At 39.8% G+C, this 21703-nt stretch overlaps 1 protein-coding gene across 1 annotated transcript in view; it reads right to left on the bottom strand.

The window, feature by feature from the left end:
- Positions 1-19226, bottom strand: part of TLK1 (tousled like kinase 1) — a 507456-nt gene extending 488230 nt beyond the window's left edge. Inside the window, exon 1 of the mRNA XM_073633922.1 lies at positions 19211-19226. The gene's annotated coding sequence lies outside the window, so the exon portion shown is untranslated. The remainder of the gene's footprint in view (positions 1-19210) is intronic.
- Between the last annotated feature and the right edge of the window lie 2477 nt (positions 19227-21703).

The raw sequence follows: 21703 nt of genomic DNA, 5'->3' as shown, positions 1-21703 counted from the left end.
AGAAGTGATCAAAATTTGCATTCAAGAGCACCTCTAGATTTAGTGTTCTTGAGGCACTCAATAGGAAAATCAGAGTAACACCCAGGCACTTGGAGAAGCCTGCTGTTGCATGACAGCTGTGGTTTTTCAAAGTAAATTTGACCTCAGGTCAGGCCCCCTTTACATTAATATCTAGGGACACTTTAATGTTCCTGCTATTTATTGACACACAATTGCCTTGGGAGAATACAGAATGTAGCTCTGTTAATTTTTATTTTTTAACAGAAGAGGTAGCTCTGTTACATTTACCATTATGGGATTGATTTACTAGAGGCTGTTCACTTTGCAAAGGAATTTTCCCTTAGCTTTGTGAATGTCGACAAAATTCACTTTGCAAAGAATACCCAATCCTGTGAGAGAACAAAAAACAAAAAATTATATTTTTGCTTGCACATAACTGGATGATGAAAATCAACAGAAGTTCAATTCATTCACAAAGCTAAGGGAGTATTGCCTTGACATTTAAACAGCCTCTTCTGGCTGTATTTTTAAGTTTTGTAGGTATAGGATTGGGTATATGGGATTGTATGAAATTTTTTATTTTATTTATTTATGTATTTTTATGGTTAAACTAGATGGACTTGTGTCTTTTTTCAACCTAACTATGTAACTATGACAGCTCAGCAGCCTGTTTTTACCCCCCCCCCCCAACCTTACTGAAGGTCTGTACAGGTATGGACCTGCGCTGGAACAATAGTCTGCAGTATCCGGATTGCCGTTGCAATGCTTTGCAGGCTTCTATGTAAAAAAAATAAATAAATACATTTTTTTAAATCAATGTAGGTGCATATATTATTCATTTGCAAAAGGTGGGAATGGCCTTTAATGTGAGACATAAAAATGGTGATCGAATTCCTTTGATTTACATATGAACATTTTTGTTAAATTACTCCGAACATGATTGGGCATTCAAGCCAAACACAGGTTCACATGGCTACATGAAAAATGGTATTCCTTTAGTAAATCACCCCGTGTCATTATTTGTGGATCTTAATCTCAGGTTCATAGGGAGATATGGTAGGAGTAGTAAGGGTTAAACACCTAATTCTGAAGAAATTAACCTTGTCAAATAGCTTTATGAATCTATTAATTTTGACACCAGCAATTGGAAGCGTGACCTATTCTTGCTCTGTGTGATTATGCTGTCACCGCTGAAAATTTGTGCTGCTTTTAACTCATCTCTTTAAAAAATTACTGTTTCTTTCAAATGAGAAATATTTAACTTCACTAGAGATGTGTGGATTTAATAGTGTCAGTCTGACACCATAGACTTAGTACTTGTTAATTATGGGGTGCATGGTGGGGGATATTGACAAAGAATATCTTTAAATGTCCTGGTTTTGTCCCCTAGAGAGAAGTTAAAGTGCATCTAAATCCAATACCTAAAATTTGATATATTGCAGTTTAGCAGTCCTTAGATGACTGCATTAGTTTTATTTCTTCATTCTTTTTTTTTCTTCCTTTGTTTTCATTACCAATGTTTCTTCCAGTAGCACACTCCCTATGCCAGGCTAACAATACTCAATGTACCGTATCTATAGTGGAGAAGCATTGTCACCTTAGTACGGGACTACAGAACACCTCTCCCTCCCCTCTTCTTCATAACACAGAGGGGAGGTGTTCTGTATTTTAAAGAGCGAGATGAAAACAATGCTGAATGATTACAGGCAGAAAACACAGGATGTTATCAGCACATACGTTTTCTGGCAGGATCAACAGGTATTTTTTTGCACTCATCAAACAGAATGAAATTCTTTTAAATCAAATCCAGGCATTTTCAGAGAGGCACAGATGTAGCAGCCATCAGCCTGTCAAAATCGGTGACAGGCTGAAATACGCAGCAGCTGCGCACTGTACCGAACGCTTTAGGGCCATATGGGTTCAGGGATGTACTGTATGTCTCTAAAGCAAGATTCTTGTGTTGTGGGCATAGTTTGTTCATTTTTAGTTTTTAATCGTATTTTGTTATAATATGTGAACACTAAAGAGATCTCAGAGGTCCTGAGGAAGCAGGGGTTCCTGCGAAACATGTTGACCCTTTCTTGCCAGCCATATCAGCTTTCCAACCGGGATGTTTTGGAGATAGGTTAATGTTGTTATCTGTTGACCTTGTGTACATATAAAGTCCCATTTTTGTGCCTTTTGGTTTTGGTTTATATATTTAGGGATGATACCTCCTTTGGTATTTCTGCCCTACGTTTGTGAAATGGCTACACGGCTTTGAGCGCTACACTACTTGTTTTACTTTCTTTGGTATATTGATGGATAAAAAGGGTCACCACTTATATGTATGTTCTGGGCATATGTCCATGAACGCATAAAAAGCACACGAAAATACCAGCATTCGACACACATGGGCCAAACCATCCGTGTTCGTGAGACCTTATGTAGACCTGTGCAGGACGAAAAAATTTGTTTCGTTTTGATTCGGTATTGACATAAATTTGTTTAGTTAAATTTGTTTAATTTGTTTCCTTAATTCGTTTAATTTATTCGTATTCAAAGCGATTCGGATTTTCCGAATTCTGATCGATTTGAATTTTACCGAAATCAAATTGATTCAAATCGGAATTGAATTCCATTCTAATTGCATTCGAATTTTGGATGATGGTTATATTCTTTCTATTCCATTCTATTCTATTGTTTTTTTATTATCTATTCTTTTATTTTCCGTTCTATTCTTTTATATTCTATTCTTTTCTATTCTATTCTTTTCTATTCAAATTCAAATTTATTCAAAATTTGAATTTCGGAAGATGGTTATGTTCTTTCTATTCTATTCTGTTGTTTTTTCTATACTATTCTGTTATTTTCAATTCTATTCTAATCTATTCTTTTCTATTCTATTCAAATTCCAACTGATTCTATTTGAATTCTGTGAAATTGTTATATTCATTCTATTCTATTCTATTGTTTTTTGAATTCTATTCTTTTCTATTCTATTCTTTTTTTTCTATTCTACACTTTTCTATTCTATTCCTTTCTTATGAATTCAAATTTATTCTATTTGAAATTCGAATTTCAGAAAATAGTTATATTCTTTCTATTTTATTCTACTCTTTTTTATTCTAGTCTATTCTATTTTTTCTATTCTATTCATTTCTTTTCTGTTCTTTTATTTTCTATTCTATTTTGTTCTATTTTACTATATTCTATTATTTTATTTTCTGTTATATCCCTTTCTATTTTATTATATTTTTTTCTATTCTATTCCTTATTTTCTATTCTATTTTATGCTCTTTAGAAATTGGAAAACAAATTGAAAACTATTCAAATTCAAAAACTTTTCGAATTTGAAAAGGATTTGAATTCAAAAACTATTAGAAATTTATTTAAAAATTATATGAATCGATTTGAATTCGAATTTCGTCCAATATTTTTTTCCATTATTTCAGATTCATTTAAATTTGCAACTATTGTAATTCGGAAATTCGGATACATCTGAATTTCCGAAAAATTCATCCAAATTTCAATTCGGAACGAAACTAACTGCAGATGTCTAGTGTTATGATGCTCCAGAGGTTTCAATACTTTCACTGACCTGAAAAACATATGTAGATAAGGGGTCTGACTTTCCTCCAACTGCACTAAATGCATGCTGGTTCTAAATCAGTGGCTCTCAAATCAGTGAAACTATTAAAGCCAGAGACAACCACACAACTAGAAAAGTAACAGGAGATCACTAATAGTATTGTTCTGAGTACAGTTTTCTTTCCATTTGCAGATAATTCGTATCGCCAGGCACTGGTTGCTTATAACTAGATAGATGTACATTATTTACAGGGACTGCTTCTGCTGAGCTCCTAAATCTGTCAACCCTTATGAGATGCCTCAATGAATTACAGACTACTACAATCCCTAGTACCTTTTTCCTAATTGAGATCCTCTTTTGTATTAAAGAAAACCAGTCACAACTGGACTTATACTGTATATTAATATAAACATAATATATCTGTGCTGGCTTATTTATGTAATGCATGTATTTGCCCCCCTACTTAAACCTAATACCCCAAGTAACACAGACCGTGATGAATTCATATGCAAATATTGATTGATTAACCACTTTAATACCAGGCACTTTTCCCCCCTTCCTGCCCAAGCCAATTTTTAGCTTTCAGCACTGTCGCTGTTTAAATGACAATTGCGCGGTCATGCTACACTGTACCACTTCCCACAAACAGAGCTTTCTTTTGGTGGTATTTGATCACCTCTGTGGTTTTTATTTTTTGCTAAACAAATTTAAAAAAAAAAAAAATTTTGAAAAAAAAAAAAAAAAAAAGTTTTCTTTGTTTCTGTTATAAAATTTTGTAAATAACTAAGTTTTCTCCTTCACTGATGGGCACTGATGAGGCTGCACTGCACTGCCGGACACTGATAAGGTGGCACTGATGAGCATGGATGAGGTGGCACCAATGAGGTGGCACTGATGGGCACTGATATGTGACACTGATGGACACTGATAGGTGGCACTGATGGGCACTGATAGGTGACATTGATATGTAGCACTGATGGGCACTCATAGGCGGCACAGATGGGCACTAAAAGGTGGCACTGATGGGTACTTATGGGTGGCACTGATGGGCAATGATAGGTGGGCACTGATGAGCATGGATGGGCACTGATGGGCATGGATGGGCACTGATAGGTGGCACTGATGGACACTGATGAGTGGCACTGATTGACGCTGATAGATGGCACTGATTGGCACCACTTATTAGGAGGCACTGGCAGGTATTGGTAGTGGGCACTGATTGGCATCATGTGTGGGCACACATTGGCATCATGTGTGGGCACACATTGCCACAAGGGATGCCAGGCATCCCTGGTGGTCCTGGTGGCATGCCTGGTGGTCCTGGGTGGGCATCCAAGGGGGGAGGCTGCGCTGATAAACAATCAGCGCAGACCCCCCCTGACAGAGGAGCAGCCGATTGGCTCTCCTCTACTCGCGTCTGTCAAAAGCGAGTGAGAAAAAGCCGATAAACGGCTCTTCCTGTTTACATCGTGATCAGCCGTGATTGGACACGGCTGATCATGTGGTAAAGAGTCTCCTTCAGAGACTCTATACCTAGATCGGAGCTGCGGTGTGTCAGACTGACACGCCGCAACAATGATCGCCGCGATGCGCATCAGTTTGTAATCCTGACCACGTCATGTGACGTCCAGTCAGGATATCGCAACCACTTTGCCGATATCATTTTGCTATATGGTGGGCGGCAAGTGGTTAAACAGCTTTTTTCTCACTACTAGTTTTCCATTCTTTTATCATTTAGAAGAGGATGGGAAAACATTTTAGTACAGTATAAACATTTTTTTATAGTTACAAACAAGGTTGTTTATAGTAAGGCTGAGCCCCCACCAGCTGAACTGTAAAAATTAGTCAAACTAATGGATTAAAGTGTTACTAAACCCACAACAGTAAAATCAGTCTGTATATGCAGTAAAGCATGCTTGTTATACTCACTGGGGAACCTAAGGGATTAATCCTGTTCCTCTGATCCTCCCCTTCTTCCACTGTCCCCAAAATATTTCCTGATAATACAGAGCCAAGGAACAGGCTGCACATGCTCAGTTTGGTGTGTATTGCTAGAGAGTTTTTTTTTCTTGGGAGGGTACATGTGATCAGCACAGGGCCAATCAGCACTGTCCAGATACAGGGCCAGGGGTTCTGCATCCTGATAGGACAGCCAGTGCAGAATAAAAATTCCTCCTATATTCGCTATATTCTGCTGATGAGAAAAGGGTTTTAGCTGTTTATATTTACTAAAATAATTGCATTTCCATATTCTGTATACTGTGGGAGACCAGATATAGTGAATGCAGGGTCCTGGGTTTAGTAACACTTTAAATTAATGCTGCACAACACAACAAAGAGCAATTGGGTATAATGGCCCATAACAACCAATCAGAAAACAGGCTTGCACAGGTTCGATTTGACAGCATTGTATGTGATGATGTCAGAGTGTGACATTTGGCTGGAGCACCTTAAAGCGGAACTATACTCACCTTGGCTCCAGAGATGCAGGGTCCTGGAGTTCCTGCTGACATCTTCGGGTGGGGATGATGTCACTCCCACGCATGCACGGAAGTTCAGTCATGTTCATTGCCGAATCTGTAATGGGAGCTGCCTGGCTCATTGTACAGTTTTTGTAATTTTGGGTGTTTTTTGTACTAGCATTTAGGAGAGTTTAGCATTTTTTTCTGCCAGAAAACTCCCCCCAAAAATGCAAAACAGAAGGGTTATTTTTCTGCCTCTAAACAACAAGTTTAAAATATGCCTCTAAATGACCTAATGTGCATGGACACATAGGATAATATTAGTTGCTTCTATAGGCAAAACACTAAACCCAGAAGAGTTGAAGCCATTATAGCTGCAAAGGGTGGCCCAACTCAATATTGAACCCTACGGGCTAAAGTGGGGTACATACTATAAGAAAATCGGGCGAACAAATGTCCTATTCTCCTCATTGTTTTACAGAAAATCGGAAACGATGAAAGAAAATTCATACGAAAATACTCGTACAACAAAGGTTTTTTGTTGTTTATTGTTTCTGATCATGCACAGTGTTTCGTTTCTGATTTTTTCTTGTACGAAAACCGTACGAAAATGGTACACAGCTGCTTGCTGACCAGCTGCCAGCATTATACTGCAGCAGGTTGGCACGGCTGCGCAAATCGCTGTAGGTGTACGTCGGCTGCTTTAAGGGTTATAGGGCCGGTGACCCGCGATCGCTCCTGAGAGAGACAGAATGGGGATCTATCAATGTAAACAAGCAGATCCCCGTTCTGTCAGGGGAGTAGAGAGAGATCTGCTGTTCCTAGTGATCGGGAACAGCAATCTCTCTGTACTCCCTGTCACTACACTCCCCCCACAGTTAGAAACACCTCCCTAGGGAACACTTAACCCCATGATCACCCCAGAGTGTTAACCCCTTCCCTGCCAGTGACATTTATACAGTAATTAGTGGCTATTTTTAGCTCTGATGGCTGTAAAAATGTCAATGGTCCCAAAAAAGTGTCAAAAGTGTCCGATCTACCCGCCTCAATGTCGCAGTCTCACTACAAATCGCTGATCACCACCATTACTAGTAGAAAAAAAAGGAATAATAAAAATGCCATAAATATAGCCCCTTTTTTGTACACGCTATAACTTTTGCGCACACCAATCAATATCCGCTTATTGGGATTTTTTTTTTACCAAAATTATGTAGAAGAATACATATTGCCCTAATGATGACTTTTTTGGGGGGGGGGGGATATTGATTATAGCAAAAAGTAAAAACGATTGTTCTTTTTTCAAAATTGTCGCTTTTTTTTTGGTTATAGCGCAAAGCATAAAAACCACAGAGGTGATCAAATACCACCAAAAGAAAGCTCTATTTGTGGGGAAAAAAGGACATCAATTTCGTATGGGTACAGCGTTGCACAACCGCACAATTGTAAGTTAAAGCGATGCAGTGCCGTATCGCAAAGAATGGCCTGGTCAGGAAGTGGGTAAATCCTTCCGGGGCTGAAGTGGTTAAGCGAAAATCGTTCGTTCTGTTCCCATACGAGAAAAATGTTGGCGTTTGTCCCTTTGGGAATTTTGGTGAGAAAATGCGGAATCAGCTGTCGAAAGTTGTGTACACACTTTACAAAAATCGTATGAAAATTCTTTGGACGAAAATGTTTGCCCGATTTTCTTATAGTGTGTACAAGCCTTAAGAGTGTCTGGGATACCATTAAAGTTCATGTGTGTGTTAAGGCAGGCGTCCTAATACTTTTGGTAATATAGTGTGTTTCTGATCCCACAACAAATTACCAAAGCATGCTGAAGTTGGTGGTCTACTTGCCTCCCCACAGGCATCAAGAGAGACAGAACTTTTTATATTAATGTAATGTAAACACTAATCAGATGATCAAAGTCAACTGACAGCAATCAATGGCAGGGAACCAGTATTCCTAATTCCTACCCTCTCTGTAGTGATTAAAACTGACAACCCAGTCACTTCAGAGAGGAGCATGAGAGTGCCGGCGGCCTTTTCTGAACTAGATGTACATAGACTCACTGTTAGGAAAATGTACGTCTCTCAGTCGGGGATATTTACATCTTTCGATGCCAAGGGGTTAAACACCTTTAACATCATTTATATACAGAAATTGCACAAGCTGATTATTCTTACCGCATGTCTATGCTTGCCAATCTGTATTCCAGGCTGCTCTAACCTGGTCTTTCACTTGGCCCTATGCAATAAAATGACTTCTGTTGATTTCTATTTCATAACAGGCAGAAGAACGGTAGAGATGATAGGGAATTTTGCAGAAGTCTCTAACACTGCCATGGAAACAGGTCTGAATAACACTCTTGGCCTAAATTTTAGACGTAAAAATACATAATAATGCACTCATGCTGCATATCTTGGTACTTGATAGAGCCTGTAGAAAATTTTCTTTATTTTTCATAGTATGGATAATAGAAGGTTTTATGAATCCTCCCCTGGGCAAAACGCTGAGTAAGGATTTAAGAGGTAAATAATTTAAAATACACTTTAAGCTTATTTTATTTATTTGGTATAATGTTATTGCTCAGCAATTTAAGGATTATTTAATAATAACGCATACAATGCTTAACACTTATCAGCGTGTGCTCAGATATAAAGTGGAACTAAACTCTCTCAATTAACAGGAACTATTTTTAATCCTTCTGCTTCTAGCATTAGTAAATAGGCAGGAAAGTATATTCTATTTACTTGTTTTAAAGAATTTTCTTCAGTTGCTTCCTGTTTTCATAGCCTGATGACTATGAATACGTTTTTTACCGAAACGCGTAAGTTGTTGTAACTTGCACACTGTACCCTTTATCAATAAAATACTTTTATTGTGAGAACGAGTTGCCGGTTTTTCACCTTATAATCTCATGCTGTTTTAAAAGAGAAGTATGGGAATTTTTTTATTTCTTCGGAAATCATACTTACCTAGGTGGAAGCAGCATCAGTCCAATGCTGGATCTGCCCCCCCTCCCCCCATCATCTCTAGGACTGAGAACTGAGCGATCAAAGACCGCCAGTTCTCAGAGCTCCCTGAGCAGAGAGCTGGTAAATATCAGTCAGCAGCTCTAATTCATCCCAAAGGTGTTCTATCGGGTCGAGGTCAGGAATCAAAGGGTTAAATGTGTTCCTAACCAGTGCTTGTGTATTATAGGGGTGGTGCTTTTAAGGGAAAGCATAAATCCGTGTCCCTGCTTTGCAGGAACACAGGATCAATGTTTTCCCTATTGACAGTACGGAGCTCGTCCTTGATTACATAATAAGATCATCGTTCTGCCTGTGTACTAAACAATCGGTGGGTGCCAGCAGACATCGAGTCTACTGTACCCGCCGTTGGACTCCTGCTGTGTGTGACCACAGCGAGAGTGGGCCGCCGGCTGAGCGCATTTGTACGCTCTGCCCGGCGAATATACAGTACTATTGTTTTGAATTTTTTCTTTTACTTTTTTTTTAACATTTTGTTTTTTGTTGTTTTCATAACAAATGTGAAACAATAAGACTAGCAATTTATTGGTAAAAGACTATATCCTTTAAAAAAAAAAAAACAAAAAAAAAAACACTATCTGAATTTTGCCTTCCTAATTGACTTTTGCAAAACCTCAACATTTCATCATATCTCGCTTTATTTATTTATGTATTTATTTTTTTTACAATACAAGTGTTTGATTGCAATAGCTCTCAATTTTTGTCCAAATTTTTGGGGAATTTTAAATTCTCATATTTACGCATTCCTAAATCAGGCTGCCACGTCAGTAGTGAACCCTTTGTGTTGCTAGGTGAATGTAGTCCCTAAAAAGGGTTGAGGCACAGGAATTGCACAGTGTTCATTAGTGCACCCCTCAAGAGATGATGGCCCTTGCTGAGGACAATCATGTAGATCCTGGTTCCAGCACAGTCACTGGCACAGTTCCTGTTCAAAATGTTTGATACAGATCAGCCCATGCTGTTGCTTTTTAAATTGTAATTTGCTACAAAGTTTTAAAATTGAAATCTGATTACTGGGGGAAAGAAGACTGAGAAAATGCTTCCTCCTACCTGCAACGGACTTATGACATCATCCCATCACCCTAGGCAAAGTCACTAAAAAAAGTCTTTTTTCTAAAGTAAAATATACAGCTTTCTTTGAAAATGATATTGCTGATGTATATTGTGACATTTTACGAATGTATTCATGCAGGCCTGTAAAGCAAATGAAAGTTCCACTTTAGCTTTTCCCTCACCCAAATCCTATAACTTAACCCAACTCCTAAAATGAAACCTTATTGCTTCATTTCCTCCATAAAGAGTAATGCCGCGTACACATGAGCGGACTTTCCGGCAGACTTGGTCCGGCGGACCGGACTCAGTCGGACAATTCGATCGTGTTTGGGCTCCAGTGGACTTTTTTTCCCCAAAAGTCAGACGGACCTAGAAATAGAACATGTTTGAAATCTTTCCGTCGGACTTGAGTCCGGTCGAAAAATCCGCTCATCTGTATGCTAGTCCGACGGACTAAAACCGATACTAGGGCAGCTATTGGCTACTGGCTATCAACTTCCTTATTTTAGTCCGGTCGTACGTCATCACGTACGAATCCGTGGGAATTTGGTGTGATCATGTGTAGGCAAGTCCGTTCATTAGGAAAGTTTGTCGGAAGTCCGCCAAAGGTCAGTCGGATAGACTAACCCGACTCAGGGCTTAGTTTCCAATATTCGGACCTAGAAATAGAACATGTTTGAAATCTTTCCGTCGGACTTGAGTCCGGTTGAAAAATCCTCTCATCTGTATGCTAGTCCGACGGACTAAAACCGATACTAGGGCAGCTATTGGCTACTGGCTATCAACTTCCTTATTTTAGTCTGGTCGTACGTCATCGCGTACGAATCCGTGGGAATTTGGTGTGATCATGTGTAGGCAAGTCCATTCATTAGGAAAGTATGTCGGAAGTCCGCCAAAAGTCCGTCGGATAGTAGACCGTCGGACCAGTCCGGTCCAAAAGTCCGCTCGTGTGTACGTGGCATAACTCCACTTTTGTTGAGAAAAAAACATTCCCCTTGGGTGATCTATGTACATTACAAGAATTTTAACAAACTTTGATGCAGATTCCTCGCTGTGTGTTTGTCTGTGTCCATGTGGGAAAGAATCTAATGGAAATGGTTTCATAATTATCAGTCAGCTGCTTTACCTGCAGGGCCCCAATGCGGAAAATTGCAGGGTCAGCATCCCTTTAGATGTTATTTCCTATAGGGAGTATCTTAACAAAAATTACATTTCCTGATGCCAAACATGGCAGCATACATATGATATAGCTCCGCCCCTATATCCACCCACAAGACCTGTTTAGCTCTATAAAAGTCTGACTGAGAGCTACCTCCCCCATTCTCCTTTTTGTCCTCAAAAGATCAACTCATACAGAGCGTTACACTCAGGATAAAGCTCTTACCTGCCGACTATGTCGGAGTCCATCTGGGTTCAGCCTCTACCAGTATGCAGTCCCACATCTTAGGCTGCTAAACGTACCAACAAGGTACCAACAACCAACAAGGTGGGAAACCCCTTCTGGTGGTCTTTTGGGGTCGAGGTGTTCTCTAATCAGAGATGACAATCCTCTTGTGGCATGCCTGCTTTGGAGTACCAGTGTTGTCAGCATCCCAGTGCATGAGTCCTCTCGGGATGATGGCTTCATGTATTCCGATGATCCCCTGGGCTCACTGGAAACTCAGAGTTTTCCAACAAGGTTTCCTGATGCACTGAAAGAGTTCGTCTAGCCCAGCCAATCAAGATCACTAGCCGGAGGCACCAGAGTCTCTGGTGGTAGACGAAACAAACACTAAACGGCATAGTCCATTAGGGCCACAGCCATGGATCATTGTTACCACAAATGCCAGCGCAGCAGGGTGGGGCGCCACCTGCGACCAACTCAAGATCCAGGGCAAAAGAGGGGAATTTCCCACTCAGGGCTTAGTTTCCAATATTCTGGAACTTCAAGCAGCATTCATGGCGTTGGCTACCTTGCTGCCTCACATACAGGGTCGCCCAGTCCTGCTCCATCTGGACAACACGGCAGCAGTGTCCTACATACAGCGACAAGGCGGGACACACAGCCAATCCCTCTTGAGAGAGGTGGAACCAATCATGACATTGGCGCAACAATATCTCCCAGATTTGAGGGCCATATATCTTCCAGGCTGTCAGAACATGGAAGCAGATCACCTATCCAGACAATTCATGGACCTCAACGAATGGTCCCTTCACCCCCAAGTGTTCAAACAGATCATCACCGAGTTTTTGCCTCATCAACCATCTGCACGGTGAGCCGGTTCCTCTCACGCTACCCTCATCCATTAGCGGAGGGGATGGATGCCTTCACCCATCCTTGGGTTGGGCAACTGGCCTATGCCCTCCCTTCAATTTCTTTAATCCTGAAATTCCTGAGGAGATTGTTGACAGAGAATTTGACTGTCATCACAGTATTTCCTTATTGGCCTTACTGACCATGGGTCTCTCTGGCAATGGATCTCAGCGTCTGTACACCGATCACTCTGCCGGTGACTCCTCATCTCCTTTCTGAAGGAGGTACCCTACATCCACAACCATCACGACTGGCCTTAGCGGCCTGGAGATTGTAAGGCAGGGGTTACAATAGTTAGGATGTTCTCCAGAGGGTATTCGAACTTTACAGAGTTCATGAAGGGAATCAACCAATGCCATCTACTCCAGAATATGGAATAGGTTCACAAACTTTGCAGCTGGACGTCAGTTTGACCCTAGTGACCCAAATGTATCCCAAGTCCTGTCTTTCCTGCAACCCGGATTGGATTTGGGGCTCAGTTCGCTTATGGTGAAAATTTCAGCCATCTCAGCTTTTAACCAAAACAAAATGGGCAGCAAACCTGCTGGTGGAGCACTTCATGAGAGTGGTACTTAGACTACACCCTCACAAGAGAAATAGGTTCCCTCAATGGGACCTGGAAGTTTTTCTAGCAAACCCTCCTTCTACTCTGACAGAAGACTGTTCATTATGGGATATCACCTTAAAAACAGTTTTCCTATTAGCCATAACTTCAGGGGGAAGGGTGTCGGAACTCCAAGAATTGGGGGCAGCAGAACCTTATTCAAAGTTCTTCCCAGACAGGGTTGTGCTGAGACCATTGGATCATTTTGTCCCAAAAGTGGCATTGATATTTCATCTCTCCAGTGAATGTGTGCTTCCAGCCTTCCCAGTGGAATCAGATGCTGATCTGCAGGAGTTGGACATTCCAAAAGTCCTCAAAGCTTATCTGCAGGCTACTTCTACATTCAGATGTTCTGACAGACTTTTTCATCATCATGAAAATTTAGAGGGAAAGAGGCCTCGGCCAGAACCATCTCGGCCTGGATAGTAAAAACTATTCACCGGGCATATAGAGCGGCCAGGAAGGATCCTCCAGAGGTGGTTAGAGCTCACTCAACCAGGACGATGTCTTCTTCTTGGGCGGCAAGGGCAGGATTTTCTGCAAAGAGGCTAGCTGGTCATCATATCATACATTCTTAAAACACTACAGGGTGGATCCAGCAGCTCTTATTACAGTAGAGTTTGGGAGGAAAACCATCCAAGCTTTTTTGTCTATTGTCAAATAAAGACTAAGTTTGTAGCATTAAACCCTCCCTCTCAAAAGCTCATTATGTATCATATGTATGCTGCCATGTTTGGCGTCAGGAAAATTGAAAATGTTATCAAATACTTAGGCTACTTTCACACTGAGGCCCTTTACAGGCGCTACAGCGATAAAAATAGCGCCTGCATAGCTCCTGTAAAGAGCCTCTCCTGTCACTCCAATGTGAAAGCCCGAGGGCTTTCACACTGGAGCGGTGCGCTTGCAGGAAAGTCCTGCAAGCAGCATCTTTGCAGCGCTGTAGGAGCGGTGTATACACCGCTCCTAAAGTGCCCCTGCCCATTGAAATCAATGGGGCAGCGCCGCCAAACGGCGCTTTGCGGGCGGTTTTAACCCTTTTTCAGCCGCTAGCGGAGGTTAACACTGCCCTGCTAGCAGCCGAATAGCACCGCTAAAACAACGGTGAAGCGGCGCTAAAAATAGCACCACTTTACCGCCGACACCCGCCCCAGTCTGAAAGGAGCCTTACTGTAATTTTCCTTTCCTGACGGCAATACATGGCAGCATACGAACCCTCCCTCTGATCTTTGTGTTTTATACGGAGAATGGGGGAGGTAGCTCTCAGTCAGGTTTTTATAGAGCTAAACAGATCCTGTGGGTGGATATAGGGATGGAGCTATATCATATGTATGCTGCCATGTATTGGTGTCAGGAAAGTAAAATTATGGTAAGTATTTGATACAATTTTCCATTTTTTTTGTTGCAGGGGATGCCTGATATCTGACTTGTATCTTAGGCAGACTTCTGGGAAAATCAGTGAGAAAATCACACAAGCAGGAAATTATGTTTCTGGGGGGCGTTCTGTACACATTCTGTGTACAGAACACCTCCAGGTAGCCATATTGCATTGCATTTGACAGAAGATTACAGAGCTGCAGATTGAAAAGGAAAGGTCATTTTTAATAACATTCAATTACAATGTGACTTGTGTTGCAATTGTATACACTATATTATTTGCTATTTTTTTTTCCCCATGAAAGTGGAGTTACCCTTCAAAAGAAAAGCCAAGATTTACGTATAAATTCATATGCCCGTATCTCTGGATGTACTGATCATTTTGGCACATGGTTCTCACTGAAAGAACCAGTGCTTATGCAGAGTTTACCTTACAAAGCAACAATAGATATATTACAGCAATAATATATCACCCAGCAATAAGATATCGTCTATCAAAGGCATACATTATATTAAACAGCAATGGTAAAACACATCACATAGAAGCAGTATAATATATTATGTTGCAAAAACATATCAGACCAAATTAGTATATTCTATCACAGTAAAATATTACTCTATATAACAATGTTTATGACCCATGCTTTATTTTGTTAAGAAATCACTTAAACCCCCCCCCCCCCCCCCCCAGCATTTCTAGCTGTGGCCATTCTAAAGGGTCATTGATTCACGTAACATTTTCTTCTTGGAATCAACCTTTCCTTAGGTTAGGCATGCAGGCAGGAAGGTGTGCTTAGCGGAGAAAGACCCTCTTCCAGATAAAAGAAAAAAAAATGCCCATGAGAACTCATGGGATGTATGACATCATTTTGGCTTAGGTCAGAAACCAGGAGGCAACTAAAAAAAAAAAAAAAAAGAGCCCTTATCCTTTATACCTGTCCTGCTTATCCTCAAGGCAGGACAGGTTTAACCACTTGATTCCTGGTGTATTGTCAAATGACGTCCGCAGATGAGATCTCCCATCCTGAGCGGGCTTCATATGACATCCTCCGCTTCCTGCCAGTATAGGGGGCGCTCACCCACCACGTCATTGAGGAGCCGTTATGCGTGCCCGGTGGCCGCGTTGTCCACCAGGCACCCGCGATCGCTCTTGGCAGAGCAGGAACGTGGATCTGTGTGTGTAAACACACAAATCCACATTCTGTCAGCGGAGAGGAGACAGATTGTGTGTTCCTAGTATATAGGAACACCGATTGGTCTCCTCCCCCAGTCAGTTCCATCCCCCCACAGTTAGGGAATACATTTAACCCCTTGATCGCCCCTAGTGTTAACCCCTTCCCAGCCAGTGACATTTATACAGTAATCCGTGGTTATTTATAGCACTGATTGCTGTATAAATGTCAATGGTTTGAAAAAAGTGTCAAAAGTGTTCGATCTGTCTGCCGCAATGTCGCAGTCCCGATAAAAATCACAGATCGCTACCATTACTGGTAAAAAAAATAATAATAATAAAAATGCCATAAATCAATAAACTATTTTGTTGGCGCTATAATATTTGCGCAAACCAATCAATATAGGCTTATTGCGATTTTTTTTACCAAAAATATGTAGAAGAATACATATCAGCCTAAACTGAGGATAAAATCAGTTTTTTTTAAAATTGGGATATTTATTACAGCAAAAAGTAAAAAATATTGTGTTTTTTTCAAAATTGTCGCTTTCTTTTTGTTTATAGCGCAAAAAATTAAAACTGCAGAGGTGATGGAATACCACCAAAAAAAGCTCTATTTGTGGGGGGAAAAAAGACATCAATTTTGTTTGGGTACAGCATCGCGCAATTGTCAGTTAAAGCGATGCAGTGCCGCATTGCAAAAAATGGCCCTTCTACTGACCACCAATGTAAGCAGGTCTATCTCCTACTGACCACCTTGCAGTGGGACCCCCAGCCCTCCACATTCCAAAGATTAATTTTTGTTTCATTTTTAAACCAAAAAAAAATCTCAAATACGGGAAAAGAAAAGGACTTACTGGTACCAAGGGAAGACACATTTAGTTCAAATACAAGTAGCTTTACTTACAAAATATTAACAAAAAAATATATATTAAAATTTGGGTCATGTGTTGCCCCATTATACAATTACATCTTCCAAAGAAAAAAAGGAGAATTACAAACTGTGTATATCTTCATAACAAGCACATAGATAGGTCAACGTGTTTCACAAAATTGCTTCTTGTACTATACACAAGTACATTGTACTATATATTTTATTCAGAATTAAGTCATCCGATCGTTCTGAACGTGGTGACGTAAAACACGTACATCGGGACTATAAACGGGGCAGTAGCCAATAGCTTTTGTTTCTTAATGTATTCTGAGCATGCGTGGCACTTTGTGTGTCGGATTTGTGTACACACGATCGGAATTTCCGACAACGCATTTTGTTGTTGGAAAATATTATAGCAAGCTCTCAAACTTTGTGTGTCGGAAATTCCTATGGAAAATGTGTGATGGAGCCTACACACGGTCGGAATTTCCGACAACAAGGTCCTATCACGCATTTTCCATCGGAAAATCCTATCGTGTGTACAAGGCATAAGTCTGTGAAATTAGTTTCGCATATGGGGATATGGTTGTGACACCGATTAACTCGCGAAATAAACTCTTCTATCTTATTAGTTAGTCTGGGTTCCTTCCCCTCCTATAGGCTGACATATATGGTGTTCCAGATATTAGCAGCCTAATGATTGCATTGACAGTTATCCAGTAATTCCAGAATCACAACCCGCATTGGAAGTGCTTTTGGAATACTCCCACACCTTGATTATGCAATAAGTAAGTCACTTTATGAATTGGCATAACTTTCTTTATACCGCTTTCTACTGCTGATAGTAGCGAAACATCATTTGTATAGTACTTTGGTTTCTAGTTATATTATGTGACATACTTGATATCCAACTCTACTGATGAGTGGCTGAACAGTACAGTATACTGACTTTGCTTGGGACTGTGGATCGCTGCCGGCTGTTGTCTTAACTGTCTCGGGGGGGGGGGGGGGGGGGTGAGTGCATTTACACCTGTGACTTAATAATTGTATAAAGAGTTTGGTATGTTATAGCTAATATATGTTTCTCCAACCAAGTTACTTTTCCTTAAAGCATCGATGGGTCCCGAGGAAGCAATTTTGAAAAACCCGTCAATCTATCTAAACCTGTCAAGATTGCTATGAAGATATGTGTAAACAGTTTGTAATACTCTTTTTTTTCTTTGGGAGATGTACTTATATAATGTGGCAACACATGACCCCCCAAATTTAATATTGTGGGTTTTTTAATATTTTGTAAATACAGCTACTTATATTTTTTTTTTTAAATGTGTCTTCCCTTGGTACCAGTAAAGTTCCTTTCTTTTCCCGTATTTGAGAATTTTTCATGGTTTAGGTATGTGTAGGATGTGGTACTTATTCTGGCAGCATAATTTCCAGCAATTTGCTCTTGTTTCATTTTGTCTAGGGGTAATACTTACCATATTTCTCGCTCCCATTGGCCTTCTCTATGCCATACGACCAGTTCCCTGAAGGTGCTTTGGACAGTTCTCCTCCCCAGTTACAGTTCTCAGACGTCTTCAACTTGAGGACGTTAAGAGCCTGCCGACATACCAGGGACATCAAAAAGCAAAAGAAAAGGATTAAGCGTTTCACCTTTATTAACCCCTAGATAAAATGCGCTATTAACCATTGCAAGGGGACATTTTATGTATTTCATGCAAAGGGGATATTTCAAGGGGATCATCAATGTAGTGAAGGCATCACAATTTCCGATTTCTTTTCTACACATTATTATTTGTTTTGATTCATGGTTAAAACTGAAAAAAAAAATTGTCATACAGAAACAGAAGAACAGGTTGTTAAAAATTATATTATGTGGGTGTCAAATGTGCTGGGTGCGCCATATTTATTTTACAGGTACGGGTCACATTCTTCTTTACCTACAACTAACTGATCACAATAATATTTAGTGAGCTATATATATAATCATGTTGAGCATTTTGAGCATCCTGGCACTTGAAAATTATTTCAAGGGTCCCCCCTGTGGTTTAAAAAGGTTGAGAAAGGCTGCTTTAAATGACCAGTTATTTTGCATATCAGCTGCCTATTCAGTTTTAGGAGATAAGGCACAATTGGTAACAGGTTATATTTAGAGCTCTAAATACTGCTGCTGTTCAAAACTTTATATCATTGCGTGTGTCAATTAGAATTAGAGTTGGTGAAAACTGATGTGCAAATCATCTGTTATCAACACAATATTAATTATACTGCATGCAAAATGCTATACAGAGAACTAAAAATACAACCTTGACAATACAAAATCATCTTTTGAACAATTCCTTTAAAATCAACACTAAGAACAGTGTAAAAAAAAAAAGAAGAGGGCAGAGAATATTTTCTTCGAAGTAAAAGCATTGTGCTGAATGAAAAGGTTGTGCAAAGGATTCTGGGTACAGCAATACATATTTATGAGTTTACATTGTGATGTGGTGAAATCAGGGACAAACTGAAAACCTGTGCAAATGTGTAAATATAATGGTAACAAATGAATATCTACAGACATTCAATGTAAAACATTACAAATAGGATCTGATTATAAATAAAAAAAATTCTTACATGTAACCTACTTTCAAGCTATCATTTAAATTTAAATATTTGTAATATTATATTTAACCTATGTGAAAAATCTTTTTTTTTTTTTTAAAGAATTTTGGCTGTATAATTTCCTGTTACACTCATACGAGACTTTGTTTAAGAATACCACAGGAATTCATATAAATATATTCCAACATACCTTGTCTAGAGCCAGAAGATACAAAGCATTTTTTTCTGCAGCTCTGTAGGGAGGTGACAGCCGAAGGGAGCTCTATGTTTGTGAACAGGCAGACTGGGAATGCTTAATTCACTGTCTGATTTCCTTGAAAATCTCAGTCTCTGGTTGACATAAGATGGGCTACATTATACATATCAACGCAATGGTCTTCTGTGCTCCTGGATTCAGCGTGCAACAAAGAAAAACAAAATCTTAATGGAACTGTAAAACCAGGCCTTATAGCCTGTCTGATGTGAATGTCACTAAGAATAGACATATCTTTTAAAAATATATATTCTTTAAAAAAATAAAATTAGCAACTGTAAATAAAATGATAATAAAAACAATGATAGAAGGCAATGTACATTGTATAAATGAAATAATTGTAAAAAATAAATAAATAAAGCTAACTCACAGCAAAACAGCTAAATACATAATTAGAATGCATTAGTTAAAATACAAGAATTAAACTGTCTTGCCTGCCAAAAGATTTATCATGTCTGTTTAACCTGTTTTGTGATCCATACAGCCTAGCCATGTCTGTGACCACACTATTTTTTCCAAAACAGCTTGGTCAATATCTCCAGCCAGCTGATTGAATAAGGAAGAGGATGCACTACACTCATTAGGGTCATTACTTAGTTCTAAGTAAAAACATATAATTATTTTAAATAAATGCACAACTAGACTACATTGTTTTCTATAGGGAACTGCAGCTTGTCTTTAAGGATTGGTTAAAGTAAATGTGTTAGGTTGGGTGCTAATTTTAGGGGTTGAGTAAATTATAGGTTTAGTAAGGTTAGGTGTGACGGCCAGCCTATATATGACCATATAGACAAGGATAAGGCTAGGACCAAGGGTTAGAGGTTTAAGGCATAGTGTTGGGGTTTAGAAGTTAGAGCAAACTTGTCGATCATGTCCATCTGCTGCATTACAAAAAAAGTGGTATTTAAAGCCTAATTCCATTTTTATTTTTTTAATCCTTCCAGTCCTCAGGCCCTTCTGTGTGTCTGTTTTAAAACCTCAAGCTGTATTAAACCGTTTTTCATTTTGAATTAAAATAACAAACACGCTTTTCCACAGAGCAGTCCCCATCCTTTTCTTCTAGGGTCCCCTGCCAGCGCTCCAGGCCCCTCCTCTATGGCGGGTGTCCCTGGGGGCACCCGCACATGTTCGCTCCTGAGTCCCACTACTGCATCCATTGACACAGGGAGCGGGACTCGGCCCACCCCCTGATCCCGGGTCACAGCTTTTGATTGATAGGAGTGAAAGCCAATGGCTCTTGTTGCTATCAATCAGTCCAACGAGGAGGGAGACAGCAGTGGGTAATTATAAAAGTGATTCCGTGCTACATTGTATAAGAGAAAATATTAACTACATGAAATTAAATCGATACAGTGTCAAACTCATTAAATGATTGAAAACAGTGTAAAAAGTGTACACAATAAAAATTTATACATTCATATAAAACAGGGGCAAATGGGTTAAATATAATATTAGTCTCTTGATCACACTATCCAAAAAAATGTCCACAAAGGGCGCAAAAAAAATATATAAAGGAGTTCAAATGTACAATTCGATGGATAAGGAGGAGTTAAAATCCCACAGATTGTGCTCCCAGAGCGCTCACCTTCATAAACTGTTTAAACGGCATATAATGTTGATTTGAGGTCCGTTGTCTGACGTTATTCCAACCTTTACCACTAGGGGGTCCTCCGTGCCGTCATATGTGAGATTATAATTATCTGGAGTGTCAGCATATAACCATAAATGAGAGTAAAATCCGCTCTATTAATCTCTACCACCAGGGGGTCCTCTACTTCATCCAACAGATCTCCCAGATATCCCTGCACATCAATGCCTTCTTAACCTCGTATCCTCCGCAACATGGGGGGGGGGGGACGGGATGGTGGTGAACAAGGGTGGGAGAGAGAGAGAAAAAGCCCCAATAGTGTAGTAGGTTAAGGTACATAAACTTTATTAAAAAATGGACTCTTACAACAGTAAACAAAGTGACAAGCATATAAAATTGCTAAGGCATCTGAACGCCGCTCTCACATCACTTCCTGGTATCACTCAGTCTCTGGCCACTCCCTACGCGTTACGTCATCACGTGACTTCTTCAGGGGAAGCGGATTGGCTGAGAGGATCGTGTTTATATCTCCATAAAACGGAAATGGAATAGCGGCCATTTTATTGTGATCCGTTCTATTTACCAACGGCGGCCATTTCCTTGTAGTAAACCTAGTGTTTTCATAGCCGCCATTTTTTTGAGAAGTGTTCCTCTGCTGACACTCCTAAAGAAGATGTTCTATTCTATAGGCAGATGCATTAGATATCCCGTGACACCTCATCACACATGGATGGCTCTTCCGTTTATGCAAGCATGAGTGTTGCAGGTTTCAAAATGTGTTGACAAAAAGTACTTTGATACCAATTCTTAAATAGATCAAAATAAAATTGCTATATTTATTA

The sequence above is a fragment of the Aquarana catesbeiana genome, linkage group LG06 (assembly GCF_042186555.1).
Source record: "Aquarana catesbeiana isolate 2022-GZ linkage group LG06, ASM4218655v1, whole genome shotgun sequence".
Taxonomy (NCBI): Eukaryota; Metazoa; Chordata; class Amphibia; order Anura; family Ranidae; genus Aquarana; species Aquarana catesbeiana.
The sequence above is the reverse complement of the archived record's forward strand: the minus strand, read 5'-3'. Positions and strand labels throughout refer to the sequence as shown.